General features: G+C 45.9%; 1 long non-coding RNA gene across 1 annotated transcript in view; it reads right to left on the reverse strand.

Moving 5' to 3' along the window:
- Positions 1-1,379: 1,379 nt before the first annotated feature.
- Positions 1,380-15,287, reverse strand: part of LOC146812593 (uncharacterized) — a 260,278-nt gene continuing 246,370 nt past the window's right edge. Inside the window, exon 3 of the long non-coding RNA XR_014965962.1 lies at positions 1,380-1,886. This is a non-coding gene — a long non-coding RNA (uncharacterized LOC146812593). The remainder of the gene's footprint in view (positions 1,887-15,287) is intronic.

A 15,287-nucleotide genomic window follows, 5' to 3' on the forward strand; every position in this document is an offset into this window, starting at 1 on the left:
CCAGCTTTGACCTAGATTGACTAGAGGCCTTTATCTGGAATTCAAGAGAGGAGGCAATCAGCTGATTTATTGTGGGAAAAGGAAGAATCAATAACTTTATGAAGGGTGTAGAACTGATAATAACTTTTGAGATCATATCAATGATGCCAGCCATTAAGAGCAGATTCATGAATTCTATAGCCGGATTTAAGGACCCACTATTTATGGCGGGACAGAAAGCTCTCTGGTCCAACGAAGGGCCTTTTTTTAATTGGATTCACAAATCAGCACAGGCTCTGCAAATTAGCATTCCAGATATCACTAAAATGTAACCTCTTAGTGTCCAGACTGAAACAATTTTTCAGAGCTAATTTCTCAAAACCTACTGACTGGATTTACACCAGATGGATTAATGGCACTTCCTGGAGCGTAGTTCTATTTACATGAAAATTTGGTGCAATACTGTTAAGCTGTTTTTTAAGTCAAGAAGCAAAGTATACTATAGGAATGAAAATGGAAAATTAGACTAATGGGAGTCCCTTTTTTCATTGCCCTGCATGACAGATCTGCATACTATTGCTTTGAATAACCCAAAATAAATGCCTTTCTTTGGATAGTTTTGTGCATATATACATATATATATATATATATATACATTACCTACTAGCGGTTGCCAACAGGTAGTTCTAGTTAGAACTTGATTTCTATATAAAGCTGTTTTTCAGTTGCCTATATCTTTGATGCTGGTTGACAAATCTTCACGAAATTTTCCCTCGAAAATTTGACACTCACTTCAGCTGATGTCTGGAAAGTTTTGGGGTGGCCCATCAAATGGGGGCTGAGAAAAAGGGGGCATTGAGTCCCAAAATGCGTTTTCCCCAGGTTAATCCCCATAGGAGTTTTGAACATGACTACAGCACAAACCGCTGGATGGAATTACACTAAATTTGACAGAAAGGTAGATTTTGTTTCACAGATCAAATTTATGTGAATTGGTGTAAATCTGTTCAGTAGTTGTAGAGATGACTGCAAGGGAAGAGGAGCACAGTAACCTGAAGTATTAGCATCTGACTTCAAAGAGTCCTACATATCTAAAGCATGTATCATGCACTCATATTAGAAACATGTTTTGCACATGAGATGACATAACCATTCTGTTCTCATAAAAATAAAAGCTTTTCACGTACTTTTTCTTTTTCCTTTTTATTAATATATCTTCATATTTTTGTACAAAAGACACGATACATCCAAGACACAGCCTACGCATTTCGTCCCAGTCTCATGGGACTTCTTCAGGGCAAAAGTTCATGCTTGGATAGTCCAAGCCCCCAAACTGAAGAAGCGTCAATCGCTCCAGCGTTTATGAAATACAAGTGCTAAATGTAACGCGATCCATAACACTGCGTTGTAAAGGCAGCCACTGCACATTCTCAGAGTGCATTCATAGCATATTAGATCCAACTAAGCAGTTAATTTACTTCACGTTCTCTTAGGCCACCTTCCCCGCAATCGTTCAACATGTAATGATTTATTGCCACTCTTGCATTTCTCGTGTTTCTCTCTGTCAGGCCCCACGTTTCAATGACCCCTGACTGTACAACTGCGCAAACACACCTCCTGGTGCACTACTGGTTAGGGAATGAAGTCCCCTTTTATGCAGAGGGTTCTTGGGGGCCAAAACCCCCTCCTGTTACCACCAGTAAGTCCCACACAGCAGGATTGCTGAGAGGTCGTCATAGGCCTCACCGCCTTTGACCAGCACTCTGCAAACATGCCTCTTGGAGCACTACTTGTTGGGTGATGAAGTCCCCTTGTATGCTCAGGATCGTTGGGGCCAAGGTCTCCTTCTGTTATCACCAGTAAGTCCCACACAGCGGGACTGCTGAGCGCTCATCAGAGACCGTGACCTAAAAAAATCAAAGGTTACATGGCTGTTATTGAAGGGGAATAGAATTTTAAAAACCTTAGAAATTCACTGAAAAAAACAAAGGTTGCATGGATGTTATAGTTAGGCTCAGATTTCACTCATACAAAACCATTGAAATTCAGCAGTTATAGTCACCTGAACAAACTATAACTTATGCCCTTGTAATGTACTGCTTATGACCTCACATATTACTTTACTCATGATATGGTCTGTGACATCACTGATGACATCTCAAATTACATCACTGATGATGTCATCCACAGAACCACTCACACATCCACTCATACACCCACACAGCTCATACATCCACTCAAAAACCCATACAACTACTCAAACACCCACTCACTGATCCATAGAGCCACTCACACACCTACTCACTCACCCATACAGCCAGTCACTCCTCATATACATACTCACATAGTCACTCACTCACCTATCCAACCTCTCACACACCCAGCCACTCACCCATACTGCCTCTCAACTGAGCCACTCACTCACCTATATAGACACTCACTCTCCAAAACAGCCACTCAGATAACCAATCAGTTAATTAAACTCCCACTTAAACAGCCACTCACCCATACTGCCACTTACACACACCCATACAGCCACTCACATAATCGCTGCTACAGCCACTCACATAGCCCCTCACTCACTCATAGAGACACTCATACACCCATTCACTCACCAAAACACTCACACACCCACTCACTCATCCATAGAGCCACTCACATACCCACTCGCACACACATAGTTACTCCGACTCGCACGTATTCTCCCATATATATAATCTTATACCTTTAGCACCGTTTAACGAATCTCCATGAAAATGTCCAAAAAGGGGCTACTTTTTGACTAGTTTGTGCTTGAAAAGTTCGAGATATTATTCCATCAAGCGGTGGGGGCAAGAAAAAAGGGGTGTTCCAAAACGTGAAAACCCCATGCATTTTCCATAGACTTCTTTAAGACATGAGAAAAATGTTGCTGCCAGCCATTACAGGATTAGGGGACTCAGTCCCCTGTTTTGAGGTAAAAAAAAGAAAAATGGTATAATAGGGCAAGGTAAAGATGCCCTGACTCCCTAGGCCACATGGGGAGACCAAGAGAGACCCCCCTGGGCCAAAACTCAAACAAAATCTGCAAAAAATGTCACAATCCCGCAGGACTCTCTCGGGATTGATAAAACAAAAAAACCTGAACATTGCAGCCAGGCTGCATTCAGTAATTATAAGCCCTAGGGAGCTCATCCCCGGGCCATATTCAATAAGGGGAGGACGCTGCATGGCCTTCCTCCCTGAGCCATTAAAGGCCCCAGGGAGCCCAACTCTGGACCAAAATCTGCATTTATGGCTAGGGGTGCCCCACAACCCCCTTCGGAGGCCTTGGAGAGCCCTCCACCGGGGTTGAAAGCAGTGTATATGGTTAGCCTCCAGAGGCATCAGGGAGCCCACCCCTGGGGACAACTTTTTCAAAAGGGAAGAAGAGGCTGCGGTGCCTCCCTTCCTGAGCCTCTGAAGACCTTCGGTATACCAACCCTTGGGCTGAAATTACTTAAAATGGGGAGTGAGGCCCCATCCCTGAGCTATTAATGGCTCTGGGGACCCCATGCCCCGGCTTAATTGCTATGTCCTGAAGAGCCCACCCACTGGGCATAGCATTTTCTGTGCCCGGACCGTTGCTCTAACCAAGAGCCATCATGCTGAGATCTGATTGGCTGCCAACACTTGAACCAGGAATAGTTCTCTGACATCTTGGGACTTGGACTCCTGAGTCCCAAGAAATAAGGCAAAAAAAACAAACATAAGAGGTCAGGGTAAGAATACCCTGACCCCCTAGGCCTGGTGGTGGGGTCCCACAGGGACCATGCTGGGGGCCTAAAATATTAGTTTTTTTCAATTGTGCTGCAAAATCCATTAATTTGTGGCAAAATTGAAAAAAAAGTGCGGTCTCCTGTGCTTGTTTTCTATATGAGCCCCAGGTGGGCTATGTCCTAGAGGGTGAATTTGATATCAATATTGGGGGAGGGGCATGAGTGGCCCTCATCTCCAGGCTGATCCCCCAGGGCCCAGCCAAATGAATTAAAGGAGAGGTGGCTGCACAACTCCCCTCCCACGCTGTTTTTCGCCTTGGGGACTGCCACCTTCCTGGGGCCCATCCATAAATATATTGGGGGAGGGGTCATGCGGCCCCCTGCCCAGGCTGTATTCAGCTCCAGAGACCACCATTTCCCTGGGGCCAGGCTGATTAGAAAAATGGGGGCCACAGGGCCTCCCTTCCCAGGACAGTTTTGGCCCCGGGGACCACCACCCCCAGGGGCACAGATGTGCTTTTTTAAAAGGAGGGAGGCACATAGTTCCCCTTCTAGAGCCATTAATGGACCTAGTGACCCAATCCCACATTGTGAGGGTCAGCTATTTCCCAGGGTGCCCACCCCTGGGACACAGTGGTTTCCTTGCCCACGCTAGTGCAGGCAGGGAATCCTCTGTTTGCTCTCACTTGGCGGAAGCAATTTAAAACTACCGCCAAGCGAGGGCAAACAATAAGTCCACTCCCAGCCGGCATTAGCAGGAAAAATGCCCCTGCCCGCTGAAAGCAGACTTTTCATCTGTTTCCCTGGCCGCTGTCAGGCGGGCAAAGAAATAGATAAAAAAAATGCTCCTGCATGCAGGGAGCAGCATTTTTGGGTGCTCCCTGCATGCAGGAGCAATGCTGGTTCCTGCTGGAGGCAGGAAGCCAGCTGGGGCTGTAGGGGCATTGGGGATCCCCCCACAAACCCCAACAATGAGTCAGTGGGTGCCCTGGAAAGGCACCAGGGAACCCACTATTGACTGGCCGGGCTGTCTCTGGGAGATAGGGTCTCTGGGGCAGAAATCAGCCCAGGGAGGGTGGCCATGCACCCCCGCCATTTTAATTTGGCCAGCCCCTGGGGATGGAGTACCCGGGGCCAAAATTGGCCGGGTGAGGGGGGTTGCATGCCCCCTACCCCTATAGATGCTGACCTTAAGAATAAGGCCAGGCCCTAGAAGATGGGGGTCCCTGGGGCTAAAATTGTCCCAGGGAGGGGTCAATGTGTCCCCCTCCTCTTTTAAATATAGCCCTGGGTAGGCTCCACAACACACATCATTTACTGGAAGAGCTCCGATAGATGGGTTTAAATATTGGCCCAGGGAAGGGGACTGCATACCCTATCCCTTATAATTAGGCCAGGCCCTGGAAGATTGATATCCCTGGCGCCAAAATCAACCTGGGTGCCCTCCTACCCAATTATTTAATTGATAGGCCTCGGGGATGGGGTCCCTGGGGCCAAATACAGCCCGGGGAGGGGGGCATGTACCCCCTCCACTATAAAAAGGTAGCAGGCCATGGGGTCCCCAGGGCCAAAATCGGCCCGGGAGGGGGCTGCCTGCTCCCCACCCATGTTGATTGCCTTTGAGGGGTTGGCCAGGCCCTGTGGCCAACCCCCTGCCATGCACGGCTGAAGGCGATGCGCGGTTGGCTGTATGCAGTCATAACTCGAGTTATGGTTACCTTAGGGCACGAGTAATAGTTTCTTCAGATAATTCTAACTATAACTGCTGAATTTCTATAGTTTTGCCTGTGTAAAATGTGTACCTAACCATAGCATCCCTGTAACCTTTGTTTTTCTCACTGATTTTCGAAGTTTTTTTTTACCGTCCCTGTAACCATTGGTGATTTTGTTCCACTGGATCTATGCATGTCAGCAGCTCCCCTTCTGCAAAAGCAATGCCGGCTCCCACAGGAGGTGGAGAACCGGCAGGACCGTGGGGGCATTGGGGCTCCCCCCACGGTCCCCAAGGGTGAGGCAAGGCCCCAGGGAATGGGGTACCCAGGGCCAGAAGTTACCTGGGAGGGGGTCACGCGGCCCCCCTCCCCAATAATTAAAAAATAAAATTTAAAAAAACGGAAAGGCCGGCCCCGGGGGATGGGGTCCCCGGGGCCATAATTGGCCTTAGGAGGGGGGCCACACTGCCCTCCTATTAAAAAAAAAAAAGGTAGCCAGACCCCAGGGGATGGAGTCCCCAGGGCCAGAAGTGGCCAAGGGAAGGGGGGCCACACAGCCCCCTCCCGTACTATTAAAAAAAAAAAATGAGGCAATGCCCGAGGGATTGGATTCCCGGGGCCATTGTAGGCCTCAGGAGAGGGGCCACGTAGCCTCCCTCCAAAATATTAATTTAAAAAATGCTGGCCAGGCCCTAGGGGATGGGGTTCCCAGGGCCTATAGCAGCCCAGGGAACAGAGGCCACGCTGCCCTCTTCCCGTTTTTTTTTTTAATTCTCAAGCCCTGGGGGATGGGGTCCCCAGGGCCCATAAAATAGTAAAAGAAGGGGGTCCACACAGCCCCCTTTCTACAAATATTTATTTTTTTAAAAAGCCAGCATCTCGCTGGAGGTCTTGCCCCCTCCCTGCAGCACTCTGCAAACGTACCCCCTTGCGTGTTCTAAATTGGAGGATTAAGTCCCCTTAAATACTGAGGGTCCCTGGGGGCCAACTAGCCCACCAGGTACCTCCAGTAAGCACCACACAGCTGGATTGCAGAGAGGTGGTCCGAGGCCACCCCCTTTTTACACCCGTCTACAAACGCACCTCTTGGCGCACTGCTGGTGGGGCGATGAGGTCCTCTTGTGTCCTAAGGACCTCAGGACACAAGTGGACTTCATCCCCCGAGCACCAGTGCGCCAGGAGCTGCATTTGCAGAGTGGTGTAAAAAGTGGACATATCCTCGGACCACTCTCAGCAATCCAGGTGTGTGGGACTTACTGGAGGTACTTGGTGGGCTAGTTGGCCCACGGCAACCCTCAGTATGCAAGGGGACTTAATCCATCAATTTAGAACGCGCCAGGAGGGGTGTTTGCAGAGTGGTGGAGAAAGGGGGCGTGGCCTGTGTCCAGGTTTCAGCAATCCCACTATCTGGGACATAGTGGAGGTATCAGGTATGCTAGTTGGCCCCTATGGACCCCCAGCAGCGAAGGGGACTTTAATCCCCATTCAAGAGCGTGCCAGGAAGTGTGTTTGCAGAGTGATGGGGAAAGGAGGCATGGCCTGCTATGACAACTTAGCAATCCTGCTGTGCTGGATTTGCTGGAGGTAATAGGAGGGGTAGTTGGCCCCCAAGGTTGTCCTAGGGGGCCAACTACCCCTCTCGTTACCTCCAGTAAGTCCCACACAGTGGGATTCCTAAAACTTAATAGAAGGCCATGCCCCCCTTTCTCCACCACTCTGCAAACAAGCCTTCTGGCAGACTACGGGACAGGGGATGAAGTACAATTTTATCCTGCGGGACTTTGGGGGCCAAGAAGCCCTCCTGGTACCTCTAAGTCATATGCAGCGGAATTCCTGAGCGCTGGTCGGAGGCCCAGCACCCTTTCTCCACCACTCTGCAAACGTGGCTACTACTTAAAGAAGCATATTTCTACTCCTCTGACTTAGAGGTAGTTTTAATCCCCCTGCCCTATTATGTACCAGGGCCTTACAGAGGAGGTAATGCCAATCACAGGGGTACCCCAACGCATAGTGTTCCCTAGTTTTCACTGTATTCTAAGTGTCTTTTAGCATAGCACTGGTTCTAGGCCTGGTTACTCAGAGTCATTTACCACCAGTACCCGTCATCAAAAGTTGGGGGCACAGGATGACTTTGCAACAAGGCCTCTTTTTGCTCTCTGCACCTTTCTTCGTCTTTCTGGACTTTTGTTGCCTCTTTCTTCATTTCTCTTACTTCTTTCTGCGCCTTTCCTTCTCTTTCTGCACATGTCCTACCACTGTAGGCATAGTTAGAAATTAGCATTTAAAAAAAAAACTTTGAAATTCACTGAAAAAAACATAGGTTTCAGGGACGTTATAGTGAGAAATTAGCATTTAAAAAGCCATTGAAATTCACTGAAAAAACCATAGGTTTCAGGGACGGTAATAGGGGTGGGCGAAATTTGCGAAATTCACTTTAGCAAACTATCGCAAAAATGTAAAAAATCTCTGCAAACACGCAGAAATATCGCGAAGACGCAGACGTTTTTTTCCCGCTCCTTCGCGGTATTTTCTGCGTGAACGCGGCTCGCCAACTTACCCATGCGGTTGCTCATTGGCGCGAGATCTCATACTCTTGCGGTGCATGATCGCGAGAAGAAAGACGTGATCGCGCGACGAATGACGTGATCGCGCGACAAATGACGTTAATGCGGGCGCGAACTGTTGCGAGACAGCGCAAATGGCTACCAACAATCCAACATCTTGTGGAGAACGCGACCGGATCGGGAAAACTTGACGGCGAACGCGGGGATTCAGGTAAGGCGATCGCGCGCACGCGAGAATGTATTTTTTTACAGCGCGCGCAAGAAAAAAAATTCCGGTAAAATGCGGATTGCGGAAATGTTAACATTTTTGCGCTCTCCGCGGAACGCTAAAATGTCAAATTATCACAATTTCCGCGAGAGGAACGGAATTTTAGCCCAGGCCTAGACGTTAGTTAGTTGGACATTTCACTCATACAAAACCAGAGAAAGTCGGCTGTTATAGTTAGTTCAGCTAACTATAACTCGCGCCCTCGCAATGCACTGCTGATGATGTCACATATTACATCATTCATGACATGGTCAGCGACATCACTGATGACATCTCAAATGACATCACTGATGACATCGTCCACATGATAATCTGATGCACCGCCTCACACACTAATATAGCCTTTGATACACCTACTCTAAAATACATACTACCATTTTCGAAACCATAGACACACCAATACCAGTTACTACATACCCATTCACTGATTCCTAGGTCTACACACATATCCACTCATTCACCCATACAGTCACTCACACATGTGGTCACTCATCAGTACAGCACTACCATATGCACTCATACACCTATACAGACACTCACACACCGCCACACACCCATAGCCTTACTCACACACCTAGTCAGTCATGCAAAAAACCAATAACACGTCCATTTACTCACCTATACAGTTATACAAACACCACCTCTCTTATTGATACAAATACTAACACATACTTACAATCACTGATACAACCACACACTCATCCATACAGCCACTCTCACAATCACTCACTCTTACATATAGTTCATTTATATACTCCAACACTCACATATACTCCCTTTCACATGTGTAGTTACTCACACATGTACCACTGAGTAACCCTGGGCGTAGTTCGCGAAGTAGCGCTACGCGCAGCTACGCAAAGTGCACGTCACACTACGCGAGATACGCGTAGCACTTCGCGAACTGCGTAGTACCCTGTTCGCACTGTGCAAGATGCCGTTTTCAATGATTGCACAGTGCGGGCAAGCATCCGACACTGTGCAATCATTGAAAACGGCATCTTGTACAGTGCGAGCTGTAGTTATCTGCCGTTCGAGTAGATTTTTACTCGAGCGGCAGCTTTCTCAACGTGGACTGGTAGTTTCTCATCGCGAACGGTCGCGAGCATACGCGACCACTTGTAATGAGAAACCTGACCTCCCCGCGTTGAGAATCTCGCCGGGAGGTTTATTTTCCATGCTCGTGATCGGCAACTTGATGTTGCTGATCGCGAACGAGGAAAAAGTCTCGCCGGGATATCATTTTGCTTGCTCGCGGTCGCCAACTTGACGTTGAGGACCGCGAGCAAGCAAAAAATGACCGCTGCACTACGCTACACTACGCTACGCATGTTTGCACTGTGCTACGTGCAATTCGCGTAGTGCGATGTAGCGCAAACTTCGCAAACTACGCGAGCGTAGCGTAGTGCTTTGCCCAGGTTTACCACTGAGACATCCATTCACTCACCAACACACACATACACACACTCACCCACCCATACGGCCCTTCACAGATGCACTCTTGAACCAATACACCCAGTCAATCACCCACTCATACATCCATGCACAGATCACACACCCCCACTCACCCACACAGACACTCAGGCACCCATACAGATACTCAGACAACCAATTAATAACCCACATGGACACTCATTTAGCTACTCACCAACCCATGCAACCGCTTACATACCAACTGACAGACTGATACAGAGATTTACACAGTTAGTCACTAACCCATGCATCACTAAGACACATTTAATCACTCACTCATACAGACAGTCACACACTTACTAAATCATACATTCAAACACTTATTCACCCACTTACTCTTCAATACACCTTGGCATATATATATATATATATATATTTATATATAAAAAATACTTAAACTTTTCAGAAACACACAGTCACTGGATGATGTCATCAGTGATGTAATCAGTGGTGTCATTTGAGATTTCATCAGTGATGTCATCCGTGATGTCACTGACCATGTCATGAATGATGTAATATGTGATGTCATCAGCAATGCATTGAGGGGGCGCGAGTTATAGTTAGCTGAACTAACTATAACGGACAAATTTCTCTGGTTTTGTACAAGTGAAATGTCCAACTAACGATAACGTCCCCGAAACCTATGGTTTCTTCAGTGAATATATATATATATATACATATATACATACACACACACACACACACACACACACACACACATATCTATCTATAGATATATATATATATTGCCAAACACACATATATATATACACACACACATATATATACACATATAGATATATATATACATACACACATATATATTTAGGAATGAGCCCATACACATTAAAAAAAACGAACATGCAAAACCGAGTTTGCAATATATGTGCTGGAGTGTCCGTGTGGCTTGCAGTACGTAGGAAGTACAAAGCTGCAGGTGCACAAGAGTCTACTCCAGTACATAAGGGCCATCAATAATGGTGATCAGTCTTATCCTGTTGCAAGGCATTTTGGAGAGTGCCACGAGAAAGGTGCCAGTGTCCTCAAGTATTTCGCTGTGGAGACAGTCCCCCCATTGAGAAGGGGAGGTGACCGGGAGGCTCTCCTAACAAAGCTTGTGACAAGGTACATACTAGAGTTAGATTGCAAAACTCCACATGGTCTTAACTCTAGCGAAGATTTCTATACTTGTGTATAGGTTCACAGCTCCTTGCATACATTTACATATTTTTACCTGCTGCCTTTGCAATTGTTTTTATCTTTTACTATTTGCATTTTTGCACATTTATACCTTTTGGTGGCACTTTTTGTAACTAGCACTTGCACAAAGGACTACTTGGGCTTAATCATTTAATCATCTAACATGATTGAACCATTTGAGATTTCTTGTTATTATTGTGAGTTTTTATACATAAAAAGTTTTTATTTGATGAACTTTTTAATATGTATTTTACCCGGTATTTTAGTATGAAATCTTGTTTTAACATGTTTTTTTAACAGTTTTGTAACTATTTAAACATTTACTTATATATATATATATACACATATATACATCATGTGATCAAGATCGTCATGTGCGATCCAAACGCGTCAGGGGTGGACACTTGTCTGTTTCACTTGTGGTGATATTAATAATAAAAAAATGGCGAATCCTTTTTCTTGGACTCTGTGAAGATTTTCAGGGGTCCATACCTGTGCTGAAAACCCTCCTCGGTGTAGAAGGAGGGACAGGACTGTGAATTTATATATATACATATATATTAACTACTGGCGGTTGCCACATAATCTATATAAAAAACAGAGAAACAGAAAGTAAAAAATTGGAATATTGGAGCAGAAGGTTTATACCAGCCATTATAAGCACAGAGCCACTTTATTGTCTCAACATTCTAATGTTCCCATTTAGCCTTAGAGCTGGCTCTACCAGCCATTAAAGACCCAAGCCGAGGGTAAGGGTCTTTAACAAGAGACCGGGCCTTTAATTACCAGTAGAGCCGGTTAAGGAGGGCAGTAAAGCTATTAGAACCTTCTGCCCATAAAGGGCAGAATGCTATAATTTGTAAAACAAAAGCCTATTGGAGTCGAGGGTATTTCAATCCCCTAGGGCCCTGTCAGACCTTTGTTCACAACAACAGCTGTGAACAAACATTGGAATGTTGGAGCTCTGGGCTTCTATCGACCATTAGAAACCCGGAGCACTCCATTGTTTTCAATGGAGCTCTCAACATTCCAATGTTCTAATATGATTTCCATTATGATTGTGGATCGTATTTTTGTGCCTCCTCAGTACTAGGCATCTGCTACAGTTTTTCCTTAACCTAAGGTCTGTTTGCTTTACCATCTACATAAAATGATTGAACCATAGTAATTCACCCTGGTGTAGTGACTGTTGTACCTTTTAGGCATTGTTACTTCCTATCAGAATATGGGAAGGAGCTATTTAAGGCCTACTAACAACTGAATTTACAAAATGTATTGATTACACAATTATTCTTTTCAGCTCCAATTGGAGCTCTTTTGTTTTTTTATCAAGATCTTAATCCCTGCATGGACTATAGAGGCTTGTACATTGCTCTTACCTTTTCCCAATGTTTCATGAGTTCCTTTGTCTCTGATGCCTTCAATAATTTTGTACTGAATTATCTGGATAGTGCGTCCAGTGTTTGCTGAATAGTAACGTTATCTGCTCTAAGCTGGTTATAATACTCCTGTGCTTCCGCTCTTTGTGCGGTTAATGCCTGCATAATTGAAGCTAAAGAGGGTTCTGGGGCTGATGCTACTTCTGATGTGTTTGCGACTACTGATGCAGTCGCTTGTCCAGGTATCTCCTTTGCCGACTGTGTTAAATCAACAAGTTGATGACCCCCACTGGGATTAGCAGTTTTTAGCGAGCTCTCTGAGATAGACTGAGAGAAATTTTTATTCTGGCCACCACCAGAAGCCAGATTTTGCCCAGATAGTTGTGATACAATCGATTTTACTTCCCCCTTCGAAGCCGCCCATTTACGTTGCGGGCTACACTGACTTTTAGCTTTAGCTTTTAAATGAGTAGTTGTTGAGAGGGCACTTTGCTTTTGAGTTGTCTTACTAATATTGTTTGGTTCTACGGCTTTCTGACCGACTTTAGTTTGTTTTGCAGCTTTAAAACCAAGTTTTTCTTTTTTGCAGATATAGAGCCGGATATAGAGCCACTATCTTCATCAAATGAATAGCCACCTAAACTATTAGGATCCTTTGATGGTGAAAGATGAGATGGCACATCTCCAACAGTATTCTGAGGCTCACTGTTTCCGCCATACTGTTCAATGCCTCCCATTGCATGGTCTCCCACCGTTTCCTGAGTGTTCAGTTGCAAAGACTCCAACAAGCATATTTCCCCCGGTGGGGTTGATTCCATTTCGGGATTTACCAGCGCCGCCGAAGACCTACTCTCAGGCCATAAGCCATCTTTCCAGCTCTCCCCCAAGCTAGTATGGGTAGCAATATTCATCGACCCCGACGGCTGCTCCAGCAGTGACCCAGCCGCAGTTAGATACAAATCATCAAGTGCACCAATTAAACCCTACTCTGGCATCCTAGCAGAAGAGCCCACAGTTACCCCAGCATCCATGGTTACTGCCACACATGGCACTTGAGACAATCCCTCATTGAGTACCTGTTATTAAGTGTCCTGGGGTCCGACAACAAGTCCTTGCACTTGCACTTGCACCGTCGCAGCACCTCGCAAAGTAACCTCCGATTCCGCTCCATTTGATATATTACGCAACACCTCAGGTGAACCTCCAAGTCCACGCTGAGATTGCACTGCCTCCATAACGATCTCCACGATGTCTATGATGTCAGTTTCAGGAACCGCAGCAGCAGCGTTAGCAAAGAATTCAGCTGCCTTCCCGGAATTGAGCATTTTCGTCACGGGTCTCCCAACTCATGACCCAGCTTTTCTGCTGATGTTATCAGTTAAGTCCGTGGCAGAACTAGCAGCAAAAGCTGTGGCAGAATTTCGGGTCACCCGAACAGTCCTCGGTAAAGTTGGCTTAAGTGGAGCCATATACCGTTGTACAGTCACGGAGCTTACGAACCACCCAGACCAATGAGGCATGAAGCACCACAGACAACTCCGGCGAAGCACACAGCTCCGGGTGTTGCCGAATATAATTAGTTGCTTGGCGTCCCGTCAAAACCTCAAAGTGTAAGTTACACTGCCCTTCTGTTGATTATTTCGTACCACCGGCCGCTCAAAAGATAAAGGGTGCTATTTCCAAAATGTTTGTCAAGTTGTAAGCTGCCTTTCAGCCTTTCATCACGGAGCACTCAGCATACTGTCAGGAGCTCACGTCGGATGTTGCCTCTCACAGCGGATTCAATCCGCCATCATCCTTTTCCCTCTCAGACTGGCAAAGTTGCGGAACTTACAACTGAGATGACCAAATTACAGCGAAGACTGTCTGATAATGAGGAGGCAGTGACACATTCTACTAACCTACTACGTGAACATGATACTCAGCTAAATGTGCTTCAAGAAAAGGCTGCAGATCTTGAGAACCAGCAGCGTCGGAATAACTTGAAAATATTTGGGGTCCCGGAAGGAAGAGAAGGCTCGGATCTGCGAGCATTTATGGTCCAACTATTCCAGAAAGCTTTCCCAGATTTGGCTGACTGGGATTCCCAGATTCAGAGAGCTCATAGGCTGCCAATCTTCTATATTCAAACAAAGCAGTCTAATTCTCATCAACCTATACCTATTCTGTTTTTTTTGGTAATTTTCTACTGCATCAAGCTATTGCCATTAAAGCTCGGCCTACCACTCCTGTGACAGTTGAATTGATCTCCATCACTTTAAGATCTGATTTATGTAAAAGCACAATGCATAAGAGATGGAGGATGCAACAGCTTATTGATCCTTGGAAAGCTCTTGGTGCTTTGGTTTATCTGCAAGAGCCTGCTCGATTGAAGGTCGTCAGGGATGGCCGCTCACAGTTTTTTCACTCTGATCAGGAGGCTAAGTCGGCGCTTCTCGAAGCGCAACAGAACTTTAAAAAGAAGCTTTCATTGAATTACTCAAGCAAATTTAAGCAGCTTAAAGTTGGGATGTTTGTATATTGCTTACGGGCTATGATATGTTGGGTGCTAATCAACTCAATGTGTATTTTCTTTTTATCTTTCTAACAGCATACTCAAATTGCCTTATAATTACGAATTAAGTTGGGAGACTCTTGGAGGGCTTTGCCTCTCTTTTGTTTGCTGTCTTAGATCGACAGCAGGGTAGCGGGGGTGATTCCTTTTCTAAACTACTGGGGGGGTTAGGTGGGAATCAAGTCTGATTCAGGGGGCGTTGCAGTGAAAACTTTAAATGACCGATGGGTGGAAGCTAGAAGGGTTTTGGTGCTGGGGGTGTAAGAACAGGGGATACAAGTTAATTTAAAAGTGAGTACGGAGATAAGATTTGACAATCTATGAGGACAGAGGATTCAGAGTATGTTCATCACTACTATACTTAAACAATTTGGGCTTTCTAATCCCTTTTGGAGGGACAGAATTGTTGGGCAAGCTAAAT

The sequence above is a fragment of the Triturus cristatus genome, chromosome 7 (genome assembly GCF_964204655.1).
Source record: "Triturus cristatus chromosome 7, aTriCri1.1, whole genome shotgun sequence".
In the NCBI taxonomy this organism is placed as follows: Eukaryota; Metazoa; Chordata; class Amphibia; order Caudata; family Salamandridae; genus Triturus; species Triturus cristatus.